This window comes from Struthio camelus, chromosome 4 (genome assembly GCF_040807025.1).
Source record: "Struthio camelus isolate bStrCam1 chromosome 4, bStrCam1.hap1, whole genome shotgun sequence".
Classification (NCBI taxonomy): Eukaryota; Metazoa; Chordata; class Aves; order Struthioniformes; family Struthionidae; genus Struthio; species Struthio camelus.
In genome coordinates this window covers 67,846,099-67,861,293 of record NC_090945.1, presented here as the reverse complement: position 1 = coordinate 67,861,293, position 15,195 = coordinate 67,846,099, and the positions used below count along the sequence as shown (strand labels likewise).

General features: G+C 38.2%; 1 long non-coding RNA gene across 2 annotated transcripts in view; it reads left to right on the top strand.

Annotated features, from left to right (window-relative positions):
- The first annotated feature begins 1,022 nt into the window (after positions 1 to 1,022).
- The window catches only part of LOC104143045 (uncharacterized), a 32,416-nt gene continuing 18,243 nt past the window's right edge, over positions 1,023 to 15,195 (top strand). Inside the window, exons 1-5 of one of the 2 annotated variants that reach the window (XR_011141083.1) lie at positions 2,398 to 3,678; positions 7,144 to 7,166; positions 7,949 to 8,028; positions 10,936 to 10,975; positions 13,289 to 13,343. This is a non-coding gene — a long non-coding RNA (uncharacterized lncRNA). Of the gene's footprint in view, positions 3,679 to 7,143; positions 7,167 to 7,948; positions 8,029 to 10,935; positions 10,976 to 13,288; positions 13,344 to 15,195 lie in introns of both variants that reach the window. The other variant, XR_011141084.1, reaches the window with a different exon arrangement.

Here is a 15,195-nt window from a genome sequence, read left to right as displayed (position 1 = left end):
CTTGCCCATCCAAAATACTTATTTACGCAGAGTGAGCTGACATTGCAAAACCAAGAAACTGTCTATAAAACAGATGTTTCTGATTTAAAATATGCAGGGACATTTTTCTCCCTTATTTACCTCAGTAGGAGTTTCTGAGGTAATAATTAAAGACAAAGTTAGCTTTAGAAGTTGAAAAATCAGTGCTCTTTTGAAGCAATGAAATAATGGGTAACCAAGAACACTAGTGAACAAAGCTGCTAACAGCATGATCTGAATCACTTAGGAGCAAGTCGCAGAGATATAGAGGCTCCCTTAACCAAATTTCAGCTCCAGGAACCACAATCCCAGAAAAAATACAGATGATGAGCCAGAATATAGAAAAGCAAGCATGTTTACATTATAGGATTTACTTTAATCCATATCATAAAACTAGGTCAGAGTCTATCTAAGCAGGTTAGGATTAAATGAAGAACAACTGTAACAAATAAGAAAGAAAGGAATCAGTGGAAGATAAGGTGAAAGAGCAAGGCAAACACAAATTGTTGTACTGGGCCTAAGCAGTAAAATATGTGAATGAGGTGCTGGAAGCTTAGTTTGTGGTACTTTGTATGTGAATGTAAACTCAAGGAAAAGATTCCAGAAGGTGACAGAGGGATTTTAAATGTAGTTAATTAAAAATACTATGTTTTAATGTTCATGGTTTGATGACACCTACACCACTCTCAGATCACGATCTGATACAAAGGTCATCACACTGTTTTTGCAGAATTCATAGAATGGACAAAGAAATCAGGCTTACTAATTCCATAGCTCTTGACATAGCTCCAAGTTTTTCACACATTGTGTTTTATCCAGCAAGCTGAAGGGCTATAGAATAGCCTAACATTGCACTTCATGAGCCAAGGAGAAGACATGGAAATTTTGGAAGGTAAATTGATCCTAGGATCATCCTGCCTGAGTTCATGAAAGATATATATTTTACGGGAAAGCCAGACATTCTTCATTTGCCCACATTCTTATTTTATTTATCTTTCCTAAAGTTTCTCATTCCAGGAAAGTTTTCCAAAGATGAAGAAACTGGAGAGTGGGAAACATCATGAGAAAAGAGAAAAGTTATTTACAGAGAAGCTGGACTCTGTCAGATAAGTGACTATTCTAATAAATGTTTGACTTTTCTCTCCTACATTCTGGAAAGAGATTCAGGCTTAAGAAATAAAATGACTAAATTAAGAAGCTTAACAATTCCTGCATTTAAGCTGACTCGGTGGCTTGTGGGAGTGCTTAAGGTTTGTGCTAGAAATTCCCTTGCATCCTAGGGATCAGGAGTGGAAGCTGATAAGATAACTTGAGGCATAGGAGCAGCCTGTCTCACTCCACTAGCTCTGCCTTCAGAGAACATTAGTAGCTGGCATGAGGATGAGCCTAGGTCTGTTTCAAAAGCACTAAGGAAGCAAAGACAGATCATTACAGTATAGTTACTACCTATAGGAACTATACTATAGTGTAGCCTATAGTTACTACCACGTGCTCCCCTGAGCATGGGAACTCATTTCCTTTGCCTCAGTGGGTTTTTTCAGATTTCTTCATCATGGTAGAATCGTTGTCAGGTGAAAGGAAAGGAAAAAAGCTTTGTGTCAGTTAGGATCAAGCATCATATAGCAACATATGTCCAGGAGTCTTACAACTCATCTTGTGGTCAAAGGAGCAGGAAGAAAAATTGTTTCCAAATTATCTGCAAGCGGAGTCAAGACTGTTTCCCTCAGTCCAAATGAATATGGCAAGAAATGCATTGAACAGATCTCCTAGCGTTTTTTCTCCTTGCTGAACAGGATACAACCGATTTACCTTGGACAGCATTCTTTCTATATATCTAGAGAAGATACCACCCAACCATTGACAGAAAGGATCTGTAACCCACATTGCTGGGCTTGAGTAAGTGAATTACAAATTAAAAGCCCACACACTGTCAAATAGTGAAACCAGGAATTGAATTATTTGCTACAATTGTGTGCTTTCCCAAACCAAATATCTCCTTTTTAAGGGTTTTTGGTGGAGAGGGGAAGGAGAAGATGGCTAGGAGTTTTTAGAAGCTCTCACCTCTATTGAGCCGTTGCTGCATTGCACCTGTAAAGCTACTTTTCATGTAGCCCCACTGCACACATGTGGAAGCAAGATAATAAGCGCAAAACCACAATATGTATTGTACAGTTCAGTTAGTTAGACGTTGCTTTTAACTAGAGATATTTAGTGCCATCAATTAATGGCTAGTCATTGTAACTGAACACTGCAAAATACTCTGTGAACGTTTGTTTCGATTCCTAGTCAAATTTGCCTGCAATCACATTCCTTCTGCCTATTCTTCTCACAAAGGGCTATTCATTAGTTTTACGCTAGGCCAGGAATATATTCTGAAAAGGGAGCTGCTCAAAACGATTTCTATTTCAACATAAAAAAGAGGGAAAGGGGAGTGGAAAAGTTTGAGCGTGTTCACAGTTATGAAGAAGAAAGAGTGGGAAATAAAAACTGAAAGTGAGTTTCAATTTGTAACTGTGGCAATGGCAAGTCCCTAATAGGTAGAGCCTGCCGGAGTAGCCCTATCTTATGCATAATGCTGAAGCAGGGGCATCCTTGCATGCATTTAGCAAACTGGCCCCAAACATCATCTAAGGACATCCAGTATGTTCCAGTCAAGAGTAGAGTTAGATAAAGGCTTGAAATTCCAGTATGAACTAAAGGCATGCCTAAAAGGAAGGAGGGAAGGAAGGACAGAAGTTGTGTTCCTGTTGTCTTCCATCTTCTTTTGTCTTTTTAGACTCTTAGTGCTTCAGGGCATGTCTCTACATATGCACACGTCTAGATAAAAACAGCAAAGGCTGGCAAAACTTGTAGTGTGTGATGAAAATAACTGACAAAAGTGGTTGAACAAATAAAACCATGAATGTATTCTTACGTTCAGATTACGCATAAAAAGTCTGGAAAGGAGCTGCAGGTATTGTCTCAGGGTTTTTTTTTAACCACCAGTGATCTTAGGAATTGGAAGGATGTGTCAGGAAGAAGAGATGAAAAAGTGAGGCAAGAGGAGCAAAGCCAGCAACCCAAGGGTTAAGGCAGCTAGGGAAAAAAACAGCCAGGAAGATGGCAACAAAGCAAACACCTAGTCAGCAGAGGGTCCAAAGCCAAAGATCAAGCTATGGCATGTATCTGCTAACTTTGCTGGGGTCAAGAGGCTGCAAACCCCCTTATGATGGTTATCTCTGTCTCTCAGCTTCCCATATTTTGGACTTCTGCTCTGTTTTTCTTTCACCAGGCCACTCGGCAGGTGCCTAGCTGAGGGCTGTTCCACTCAGCCTTTAAGAAGGAAGGGTAAGCCCCGGCTAGCATTTCTGCAGCTTCTGTTTCCTGTGTCAGCAAATAACTGAGTAACAAATGCATTCAGAAAAATCAGGGTCTGTTCATAGTCAACTTGCAAATGTAAGAAGATTAAAAACTTCAGTGAATAACTGGCTTGTTACAAATTATTGTCTCTGTCTCTGCTATTTGCAGCTCAGCAACTGTGCAGGGCCAGTCAAGGCAGCAAACACCCCTAAAAACATGAGACATCACTTCTGACCTTGCTCTTCCTGTGACCTTACAGCGCTGGCTTGCAGAAGGAATATGCATATACAGATATCTTGGCATAGCTTCAAGAGCAGTTCAGTAAGTAGTTCACAACTGCTGACCATCTGGCTGTTAGATCTAAGAAGGATCTATTAATGTTAGAAACTGCAGCAGAAATTGCATGATAGCAGTGCATATAGGCTCTCTTTAAAAACCCCAATAGAAATCACTGCAATTGTTTCATGCACCCATTTATGCAAGTGATGTCATATTATTTCTCGTGCCATCACGTCCAGGGGCACTACCTAGCAAGGAGCTCCATTGCTCCACATTAAAATGTTACGCAGCCCCCATGAGCTTCAAATTTGAGTTTTTATCTCCATCATGCACTGGGGAAAGACAAGTTTTTGTGCCTACTCTTAAGAAAATCCGGTCTTTCCTGCCCTCTGAGCTCATAAAAAGCAATGGAATACGTAGGCATAGCTACTGTTAACACAGTGCCAAGCCTCAGTTAGAGGCAAATTAAATGCAGCTCCATGCTGTAGCATGGTTACATGGCTCTTGGTCACTTGAAAGCCTGGTAGAATAAGTTTGTATCAGCTAGCTGTTTACTGTGCTGACAGAACTTACCATAAGCAAAAAAAAAGAGTGTAAGGGGAACTCAGTGGGTCAATTTATGGATCAATTTATATAGCATCATGGAGGCTGATACACAAAACCTGTACTCAAGACATCTCACCACCTTTCATTTTATTGGTGTCATGGAATAAATGATCTTGAGTGATTTGGCAGTAACAACACATATCCTCAGTTTAGGAAGATCTTTTCATTCGGTGGGAGCAAAAAGAAAGAAAAGGTGTCAGAAACGTACAGAAGTATAAATGGTTGAAATTGTCACTACTAATTTTACAAAATATTAAGTCATTTTGGAAACCATGAAATATGATAATAAAGTCTGCATTTGCCCCTAAATAAAGATTCTGAAAACTGCCTAAACACCCATGCTTTCCCTTATAGCTGCATTTAAATGTATTTAGAGTGTGTATTGACTTTCAGGCCACAGTTTAAAATGCATTTTTTAAACATATTCTCCTTGTTCCCACTGGACTGATAGGTCTAACTTAAAATATTACCTCAAATTACTTTTCCCTCTTATGTGCGCCTCCAGTGATCAGATCAGTCTATGAAACTTAGGGAGCTGATCTGAACTGAACCCAGTATACAAAGCTTTTGAGGTTTGCTCATCACTGCTTACATTGCTGGTTTGAAAAATAACCTCAAGGCTATTTAATTAATCGTTCATTCTTTTAGTCTCTCAACCCAGGTAGATTAATACCTGCACTGCCCACAGATCAATGAGTTCTGGACTCTCCTACAGATTAGCACATCTGTAGTTTAAAGCCACTTTGCGTTAGATGGAAAGAAAGAAAGAAAGAAAGAAAGAAAGAAAAAGAAGAAGAAAGAAGAAAGGAAGGAAGGAAGGAAAGAAAGAAAGAAAAAGAAAGAAAGAAAGAAAGAAAGAAAGAAATAGACATATTCCTATGGGGAACCTTTTAGGGATCAATTCATAAGTGAAGGAAAACATGCTATTCTCAGCAAGGAAACAATGTATTTTATGTCTGCCACTGTGATTAATAACATGCTATAGCTACAGTATATTTAAAGGGCTCCATCAATCTATTTAGGCCAAAAGTTGACCCACTTTAAATTTATAAAATATGATGAGAAACGCTCCAACAATTTTTCAAAACTTAAAGAAAAAATCAAAGCTGTAGAATTGCTACCAGCGATTTCCTCCACACAGAAAACTGAGTATCACAGTGAGGAACTCCCAGAAAATTTGGTAAAAGTGCAGCAGTTCTGTACTCTGAATTCAATCTTAGGGTTCTAGAGAAAACAGTTTAAAAATCTCCAACCTCTCGGTAGGTGGGAACTGCAAGGTGTCCTGCTGCTACTTTTTTTGAGTATGACAACTGAGAAGAAGAAACACTTTTTTCCCAGCCCAAATTAGGTCTCAGAAAAAGTTCAGCCTATCTTCTGACCTGGCAAGATGAGAAGTTTCATTTGTTTATTTCTGTCTCATAGAGATGGCAACATTTCTCTAGAACTGATGAGATAACCATGATGTCCATAAGCATTCAGAAGCTTAAAGGTTACTTCTTAGGTTACACTTAAGAAAATCAGCCTTGAACCTTCCCTCTTCCACTTTAGTTGAAGATCAATGTTTTGCTGGTCTTCTTGGGTCATGGTTCTGAAAAGGGACAATTCCTTGCAGTCAGCAGACAAGACAGTCCTTCACATCTCTAGAAATCAGACCCTTGAGCTGTCCTCCAGCAAAGTAAAAGTATAGCTACTCAGCTGGTGAGTAATCTTGATGAGTTCAGTAAGGCTACACAAAGTCACATTGGGATTTGAATGAGCTGGGGAGCCTTTAGAAATAAATAAATAAATTCATAAATCCTCACAGCAAGAGAAGGCTGAAAAATTAATTTTTTTTAAAAAATCTTCAGAATCTTCAGTCAAAATAGATAAAAATCTCATTTTTCTTATCTAGTGAAAAAGTGCATTTTATTGAAGACAAAACCTGAATTATTAATATGCAGCCAATAGCCAACATAAGATAGAGTATATGCTAATTTCAAAGTTCAAATAGGCATTTATAATCCTAAATTTAGTCTCCCATTAAAAAAAATCTTGGTCAAGCTGTTTAAAAACACGTCAAACCCATTAAGAGTGAAGCACAAAAACCTAGGGCAGGGTCCTCAGTTTCAGACAACCAGGCAGCAGAAGGGCTAGCAAGCAATACCTTCATCCATACTATTACATGGATAACGTGCGGTAGGAATAGTCAATTGCCAATGCCACCCACTGCAATTAAAAAAAAAAAAAAAACGAAGGGAAAAAAGAAAAAAAAATCTAACCAGTGAATTTAGCAGAACTGATGACAAAACAAAATCTTTGATATAATATGGAATGGAAAAATGATAACTCTTTCCCAAAACTGAGGAACTAGATTAAAAATATCTTGCCATGAAAAAGCCTGTGAGTTAATGAGCAGACAAATGCACACTAATAGTCCAGCCTGAGTGTGCAGCTAGGCTAAAACTATTGCTTTTAGGCTGGGGCACACATTGGTTTGGTCCATTTAATTCATGAGTGCCTCAGATCTGCCATCCACCATCTTGCAAATAAAGCCCCCTTTGCTGTCTTTTTCATGAGACACTCATGCAGTGCTGTAGATCTCTAGCTGACTTCAAAAGATTTAGGGCAATTCACAGCATCTCAGTATCAGCCCCCCCAGCATTTAGAAAATATGGGGCTCAACCCTATATATGGCCTTAAAGCATTCCCCAGATTTGGCCCTACCTTAGCAAAACGCAATGGGTTAGCATTATCTGCAGGTAGTACATAATAAAATTCATACTTGAATGCCAAGTGCTTTTTCATACTATATCACCAATGCATTTTCTGACTCTAGCTATTACTTATTTCTAAAACCGTCATTACAGAAGCAGTTAAAAAATAACTTTCTCCTTTTAAAATGTTGATTTGTTTTTCTTGCAGAGAATGTGCTGTGAAATGTTGAGGTAAGCGTTAGTTAAAGGGCTACTCCACCATGCCAGCAAGAGCAATTTACTGCTTATGCATATATTCCTGAACATTATTTTGTTCCCTTTCTCTTTGTGAATGGGAACCACTTCCTTATAGAAGTCGAAGTGCTTTCCTCCCTCCTCCCCAAGCCCCTTCTTCATCTGCTCAACAGCAGGAACACGTTGAGGGCAGGGGCAGCGGAGGTATGTGTAGCAGATCTGTCGATTAGTAAATACACTTGCCCCAAATTAATGCTGTCTACAGACCTCATTTCAAGCTGAAAATTCAACATTTTCCTTGTGTTAAAACTGTGTTAAGCTGTTTAATTGTTTGGTGATTACCAGAGCACTTACCTTGTGAGGATATCAATTATCTAGACATAAAGAGACCAAGTTTTTCCGTAAGGAGAGAGCAATTCTGATTTTTTAACTTATTCAAGTTTCTTTTACTCATTCCGGTTAAATAGATCTTGCCTGAAAAGGAAAAAAGGGGGGGGGGTCTAAATGCAAATTAACATTACTATTTAAATATCACAGACCATTTTCTCTGAGCCCAGTTACAATAACTAGTAATTATAAAAATTGCTTGCCTTGGGCTTCTGGCTAAGCCAATGCTAAACTTGTCCTTTTATTAGATCTGTCAGACTGAGTTAATTATCTTTATGATAATAGATGTGCCTTACCTCAAACAAAACAAATACCCTTATAATTAGCTTTTTAGTTAGAATTTTAATTTATTTATAAAGACTGTTTGTTTTTTTTTTCTTTCCCTGCCTTAGGAAGAAGATCAGTTTTTAACAGGTTACTAGTCAGCCTAGTAATGTTTAAGAGAAAACAGACTCATTACGCTGACCAAAAGGTAACGCTGTTTCTTCTAGTGGGGGTGAAGTTTATTGAGCTCTATCAATGTGTCTGTGTTTATTTGTGGGAAAGAAAAGGAGAGAGGAAGAAACAACGCGTATACTTTCATTCCAGAAAGTTCTCTCTGAGCTGACTTTTGAAACAGCACGTTAACTGAATTTAATGGCAAAGAGTGCTAGCAAACACTAATCCTAGCTGCATGTTTTCTTTTGAATCCTTGTTCCGAAGTCAGAGCTGAACTTCGCTTAGACTACTGAAAATAGAAAGCATAGTCTGGTTTAATGTAGCTCTGTCTCCACAACATCCCTTTCAATCTCTCTCTCTTTTTCTCCTCTTTTTATTCCTTCTTATCTTCCTCACGTAATTCTGTGAACCCATCCAGCAAGCCCTCCAAACAGAGCTTGCAGAAAGAAGTGAGGGCATGCAGAAAGGGGGCTATACTTTATTCAGGATATCAAATGGGCTTCTTCTACTAAAGAAAAAAGAAATGCCTTTCACCTCAGGACCACCTCTTTTTTTTGTAAGGAGAGAGAAAAAAAAGAGTCTCAAAATCAGAGTGGAAAATACAGTCTACAGATTAAAAAATTAAAGAATGTGGTTAGGAAACAAATGTCTTGTATTTTATTTTGGTTCTGTCACAGCGATAGCACCCACACTGGACTTGTCAGATGAAAACTGCCTCAGAATCATAACACAACTCCCCTAACTTTGCTATATCTAAGTGTCCCTGTCACGGTAAAGCAGTCCTATGTGAAAACATTGTTAGAAGATCAGTTTATTAATATTTCTATCAATATTTGAGATCCAGGGGTGTATGAATACAACTAATACTATTTTATCGGATCTTATTCCCTCTTATTGAAGTAGTTGAACAGACTTGGTATGCAACAAATGTAAAGGGAACGTGGATAAAAATGTGGTGGCAATTGCAGTAAGAGGAGACATTCCTAATATTTACAAGTTTTTCAATTAATAAAGTAATTTCAAAAGTAAACATCTTTGCAACCAAATGAAGGCAAACACAGGTGTTTGGTAATGAAGAAAAAAATACCATTGCCACGTACGTTGTGTAAGCATGCAAAAGGAAAAAAAGGCCCAACTGAAATCAACAGAGATATATCTTTCTACTGTATGTATACATAATATCATCAAAACTTAAAATCACCTCAGGAATACAGGAGTTAATACATAACAATGAAATATGTGATGTTTGATAAAAATAATATTGATAGCTAACATCAAAACTAACTCCGTATATACACACTTCTGTTTGAAATTAAGAATTTCTTCATTTATTTTTGATAAGACAAAGTTCTTGTGTGAAAAGAATATTTCTGTGGCTGCTAATTAAAATGAATGTGATGTTAGGTTATATTCCTAACTTTGTAGAGTCTATTTGAGTGGTCTAAGACACCATTAAAGATTGGATGATAGTGCCATATTTTTGAGAGGTGGCAGAAGAAATGGGAAGAGAAGGAGAGAGTAAATCAAAATAGAAATGGAAATATTTTAAGTATGAGAGAGGAAGAGAGGGTGAAATATAATGGCAGCATGCCCTCTTAGAAGAGAAGTTTCTATGCATTCCATACTTGCTGAAAGTTCTATAAATTGTGTAAAATCTTTAAATTAGGAAGATCAAGTTTATAACTTGAGTCCTTCTGTAGTATTCCAGCAGCTCTCTTACAAGTAACAGGTTTGTGTGAGTTTCTTTTTCTGGGGGTATGGGAAGAGACGAGGGGAAACACCCTTCATGTAGTCATCTTTTTGGTGAGGCTGCAGTCTCTGCGCCCTAGTCCCTGGTGAATAACAGCACCAGCTGGCAGCCTGGTGGGCAGGGCCACCCTGGGAATTTTTGTTCCACATGCATGGAAAGTCCTAGTGATCACTAGTGATGCAGAAGCAACCTCTTCAAAAGCAAGGATAATTTTTTACCAGGACAAGTACTGCAGCTGGAAAAAGAGATTTAGAACAACAGGTAAACTTCCCCTCTCCCCCCCCCAAAACCCCCCTACACTTGGCATTTTGCTCAAGCCAGTACTAAACTTGGCATTTTGCTCAAGCCAATAGAGGGAAAGGATTCATATTTGGTGCTTCTTCTGGGGCACCAGAAAGACCTTTTCTGCTGAAAATAAAAAGCTGTTCTCCCTTTCTTAACAAGTCAAGGTGCAGCTCCATGGCAACGTAAGCCAATCTTAAGTTGAGGCTTCTTCAGTTACCCCTCACTCCTCAGTTTTGCCTTTCTGGCAAAGGGGAAAGAATAGTATTAAGGTTGCAAAGCCAGACCTTCCAAAGTTAGGAAATGTCACATTTAAGGCTGCAGCCTTAACTCAACTGTCTTGGGTACATGCGTTATGATACAAATTTTAGTTAGTTCAAGATCTCTTCTTTTCCCCATGACTACTGCTTTCAGGAGGCAGTAGTATTCATCATGGCTGGTTCCTCATATAATTTAAGACTATGAAAAACATTGTTACACAGGCGAAACATTATTTCAGAAATATCTCAGTGAAGGATAGATTGGTATATGTAAATTCTTTGCATCCGTATGTACTGTATGTTATTGTGAAAGTTACTCTCCTCATGAGATTAACAGTGTCAATTAGGCTGTCGAAGATGAGCTAGCCTGTCATGTGGGCTTTAACAGACTGCTTGGGTTGATTAGCTTCATGCAGATATCGTGGTTTAATATATACATGCGAGTAAATAACATTTTACTCAAACATTTTGCTCTTTGCCTTTTTTTGGCTTACAGAACTGCATCCATAAATATAATATACACCGTACAAATAACATCATCACATACCATACATCACTTAAATATGTTAGTTTACATAGGTTTCAGCTGTAATTACCAAATCAAGATTAAAATACCATTTTGCGTGACTATATAAATTTCCATTTCCAGGTGAAAAAACAGTGAGTGACTTTGTTTAGGCTTGTTGAAGGTAAGGACACTTTTCTTATTCCTGTATTTACTTTGTAGGGCTAGTCAAGGGTGAGTAATATTTAGCACTTACACTGCTGGGAAAGTGAAAATCTTCTACCTGTGGAGGAAATATGGCAGACAGTGTTCTGTTGGCTAGACCACCCATCAGGCTCTGCAGTTCCTCTAAGCCTTCCTAGCAGGCAACAGAGCCATAAACACACCTCTTGGACACCACATCCTTTTGCTGCTTCCTCCTCACATGTCTTTTCTCAGTGGATCCTCTTTTCCAAACAGCAGTCTCCTAGCTTGGGAAGGGACAGCAAAAGGAACTGCTATTACCCCTTGCTGCAGCCTTAACGTAAAGTGATGGAGGCAAGGTGAGGCATGTTACTGACGGGAGCTGGCTGCATGGCTCGTGCTTCACTTTGCAATGCAAATGCAGTTCTCACTTAGAGACCAGCAGGACCTGGAGTGCAGTTTTTACCAATTCATAAAAGAGATCTTAAATTTTTAAAATGATAATACAGTGTGTCAAAGGCAGATTTTCTTCAGAATGTCATATATCGCTCTCAGCAGGGCCTTTAGTTTTCAATGATCTCTGTTACATACGCCATCTGCTTTCAGTTGTGTCCTAACCAAATCTCCTCTTGGATGCTATTTCAGGGCTGTATATCTTAGACATTACAAGGTCAGAATTCCAGGCAAAGGGCTATCACTGTGCCAAAAGACAAGCAACTTCTCAATTTTTAGTTAACTTTACTCAAGTTAACCTTTCATTGACTTCAAGTCAAGACTCTGGAATTTGGCCCAAAATAATATATATATATTTTTAATGGAATTTTAGAAAGTAAGAAAATACATTTATAAACAGAACCACAAATGTATGCAAAGTTTTAAAACATTAAATAAAACGTGTTATCCCAAGGACATCTTTCATCACATACACAGACTGGGTTCTCTGTTTTGTTGCATGAGTTTTACCTATTCTGTTTCTGCTTGGGTCAAGTGTGGTCTCCAGTGAGACTGCAGGGGAGTTGGATGGAAGTTGAGCATTCAGGCCCTTATAATTTTAGTGCGAGCTTTAATCTTTCTTCTCCTGGGTTTCTCCATAGTACAAATGAAGTACAGCCAATGGGCTAATCTGCATCAGAGTAGTAGTACTCATTCTCCCTCCACACTGTGACATTGAAGGACATGTCACGGGCTCACTAAGTGAGGCAAGGGGAAGGCTAGTGGCTCCTGTGTTGGCTTTTCACCACATCAAATCTTGCTGTGTCAGGGATACTTGATCACTGCTTTGGGAATTAGTAACTATGTAGGAAAAGCCAGGAAGGATTGTTCACAGAAGTGTATTTTAAAAGAGGGATTTGAAGAAACACCAAGAGAGCAAATGAATAAAACATGACAGAGGTAATCAGAGAGGTAAAGGAGACAAAGAGAGCATTAAAGTGAAAATATTAAGTGAATGATAGGGAGAAGGAAAAGATACATGGAATGTAAAAATGTAGATGTGGACAAGGCAAGATTGTCAGGGACTTTGGGTGTTCAGGTCAATAGCTTGAATTTCTTTATTATATATTTGCATTGCAGTCATGCCAGGAACAAAGGCAGTGAGCAGTAAGGTGGCATGAGACAAAACATAGCATTTGGAAGTGAAGAAAAGGGTATGCTTAGCTGACACCTTTAGAAAAAACAGTGAGGAGAATACCTCTCTGATAAACTCTTCTTGAATGTGCTGCCAGCAATTTAAACATAGCAGAGATCGAGCTGAACTCCCCATTTTTCACACAAAACCTTTTTCCACTTCTCAGCTATAGGGTCACTGGAGAGAGGGTGGAGGAGAGAGAGAAAAGCTCACATTAATTACAGCTTGACTGTGTCAACTCCATTACAATATGAAAGAACAAGAGGCAGGTGCTGTGAGACAGGTAGAGGGAGCACATATAAAAAGTGGAAAGATCTGAGAAGGAGCCTCATAACCTCCACATCCCTTCCTGCTCCCTTTGCAAAAGAGCAGTAACCAGGGCAAAGCTCCAGTGAGCTAGAGGCTGTAGCTAAGGATAAGAATTAGGCAACGGCGTTCTCTCTTCTCTTACTCCTTACTGAGGAACAAGCTAAAGCAGGAGAAAATTTGAAGGGGATCTTTGAAAAGAATCATAGCTGCACTGAACTTATCCATGTCTTCTCAGGACATGCAGTGTGTGTGACCTGCTAGGGAGACATGTAAGAGGAGATTATGTAAAGATATTATAATATCACACGGATCTCTCTGTCCAATTCCCAAGGTGAAGAATTACCTGAACTCACAAATTGCTTCATCTCATCTTTACAGATCACAAAAGTTGGTGGATTACAGTTACTACAAAGCCAGAGGGAAAAATTGCACAGTAAGTCAGTATATTTGTATCTTCAGAAAGATAGAGCGTAACCAAAACAAAATAAAAATAAAATACCCCTAAGCAGTCTAAATTGCACTGCAAATAAAACTTTATATTAAGAGATACATTTGCATACAAGGAAAATTAGATGTGAAGCTCAAAGTAACCGTAGATCAAACCCTTTACAGTAGTCTATGGAAATCTTGACTGAGTGATCACTGAGAAGACACTTGGTAAGGACATCATGATTTGACCTAATAATAGAATTTGCATGTCCAATTTTAAAATGAAACCCCATGGAAGTCATTTTGTCTTGACACATCCACATACTTCAGTCTAATAGTGAAGGGAGAGACATGAACACATTAAGGATAGAATATACCATGTAAGTACCCAAAATGACTTAACTGAGTTTAATTTAGATTAATAGGATACTGTATAAACACTTCTTGCTTGTTAAGCACTTTTTATTAAGATATAACTGCTGTCTTATACTTTTCCATCATTCACACTGTAGAAGCATAGAGAGAACAGCAATTTCAAAAGTAATGAAGTTCCATTTTCAGAAGCAACTAAGACACTCAGAGCTGGATTTGTTTTTAAGAGTGTAGGAGTGGCATTCATCTCTCCTAATTTTACCTTTTCAAAGGACAATTTAATCTCATTGTTTAATCTAACCTAAAATAGCTGTCTAGGTTTCTGTCTAGGTTTCTGTGGTCAACAGAGAGCAATAGGATACCTCCAACAAATAATTCATCCATCCTAAAAGAGGAGTCTAGAGTAGGTGGGTTGTGTCAGCCTCTGGAGATATTTATTTCTCTTTATTAACACTGAAGTCGTGTAGACGACCATCTCAGACCAGATGACTAACCTTTACATAGCTGAACTTAAGTTAGACGAACCTCACCTCATAGTGTAATTTTCAAAATCTCTGAATTGCCAATTATTTCAATACTTTAAGTATGTTTGGCCCTTAAGCACCTTCAGATGGGACGTTTGCTCTCTTAAGTCTTCTAGTCATTTTAGATGATATAATACCTGCTATTATTAAAACTATTAAGTGAGAATAAGGACTTGCTTTGGAGCTTGCTATGGAGAGAAAACAGGACACGACTTTTTGTTGTTTTATGTTAATAGAAAAATATTAGCACATTTATTTTCACCAGTGATACTGTCCAGATATGTGACTAAAGAAAGAGTACAACCTAGTCCCATTACCCTGAGTTATAAGAAGGACTAATCATTTCCCTTTGAAGGCAATGAGAACTACATATAGTGGGACTGTAGTTTCAGGTGTATGTTTCTTGAATATTTCAAAAATAAGTATAAAGAACTGGAGCAGGCAAGTGAGGAAAGGTAGGTCAGATAAAATTGTTTTGCTGCAGAGGGAAGTTTGGAGTAAGGTGTCTGCCACTAACAGAGGGAGGAATATTTGCATGTGCATATATGGCCTAACTATTATATCTGAATGTCTCTGCAAAATGAACAAGTGTATCTTCACAGCATTATTCTGAGGTCCAGACTGTATGCTATTATTTGTATGGAGAAAACTAAGCTCCAGAGAGATTAGAAACTGGAGTCAGAAAAGCATTCATGGAAGTGCTAGACTTTAATGTCAATGAGAACTGTAAGCTTGACACGTGCTTGGAGTTTTGCGCAATCTAGACCATAATTCTCTTTTCAATTCTTCTACGTAGTTAAAAACTAAGGTGGATATAAATTGCTATTTAATTGTGTACATTTTATAGCATTTCCATAGGACCTGATTTATTATGTATATAACTGTATTGATTGCATCTTTATTTAACTCCATTAGAATGCTATTGAGAACAAATGAATTAAGCACGAACTCACTCTTACA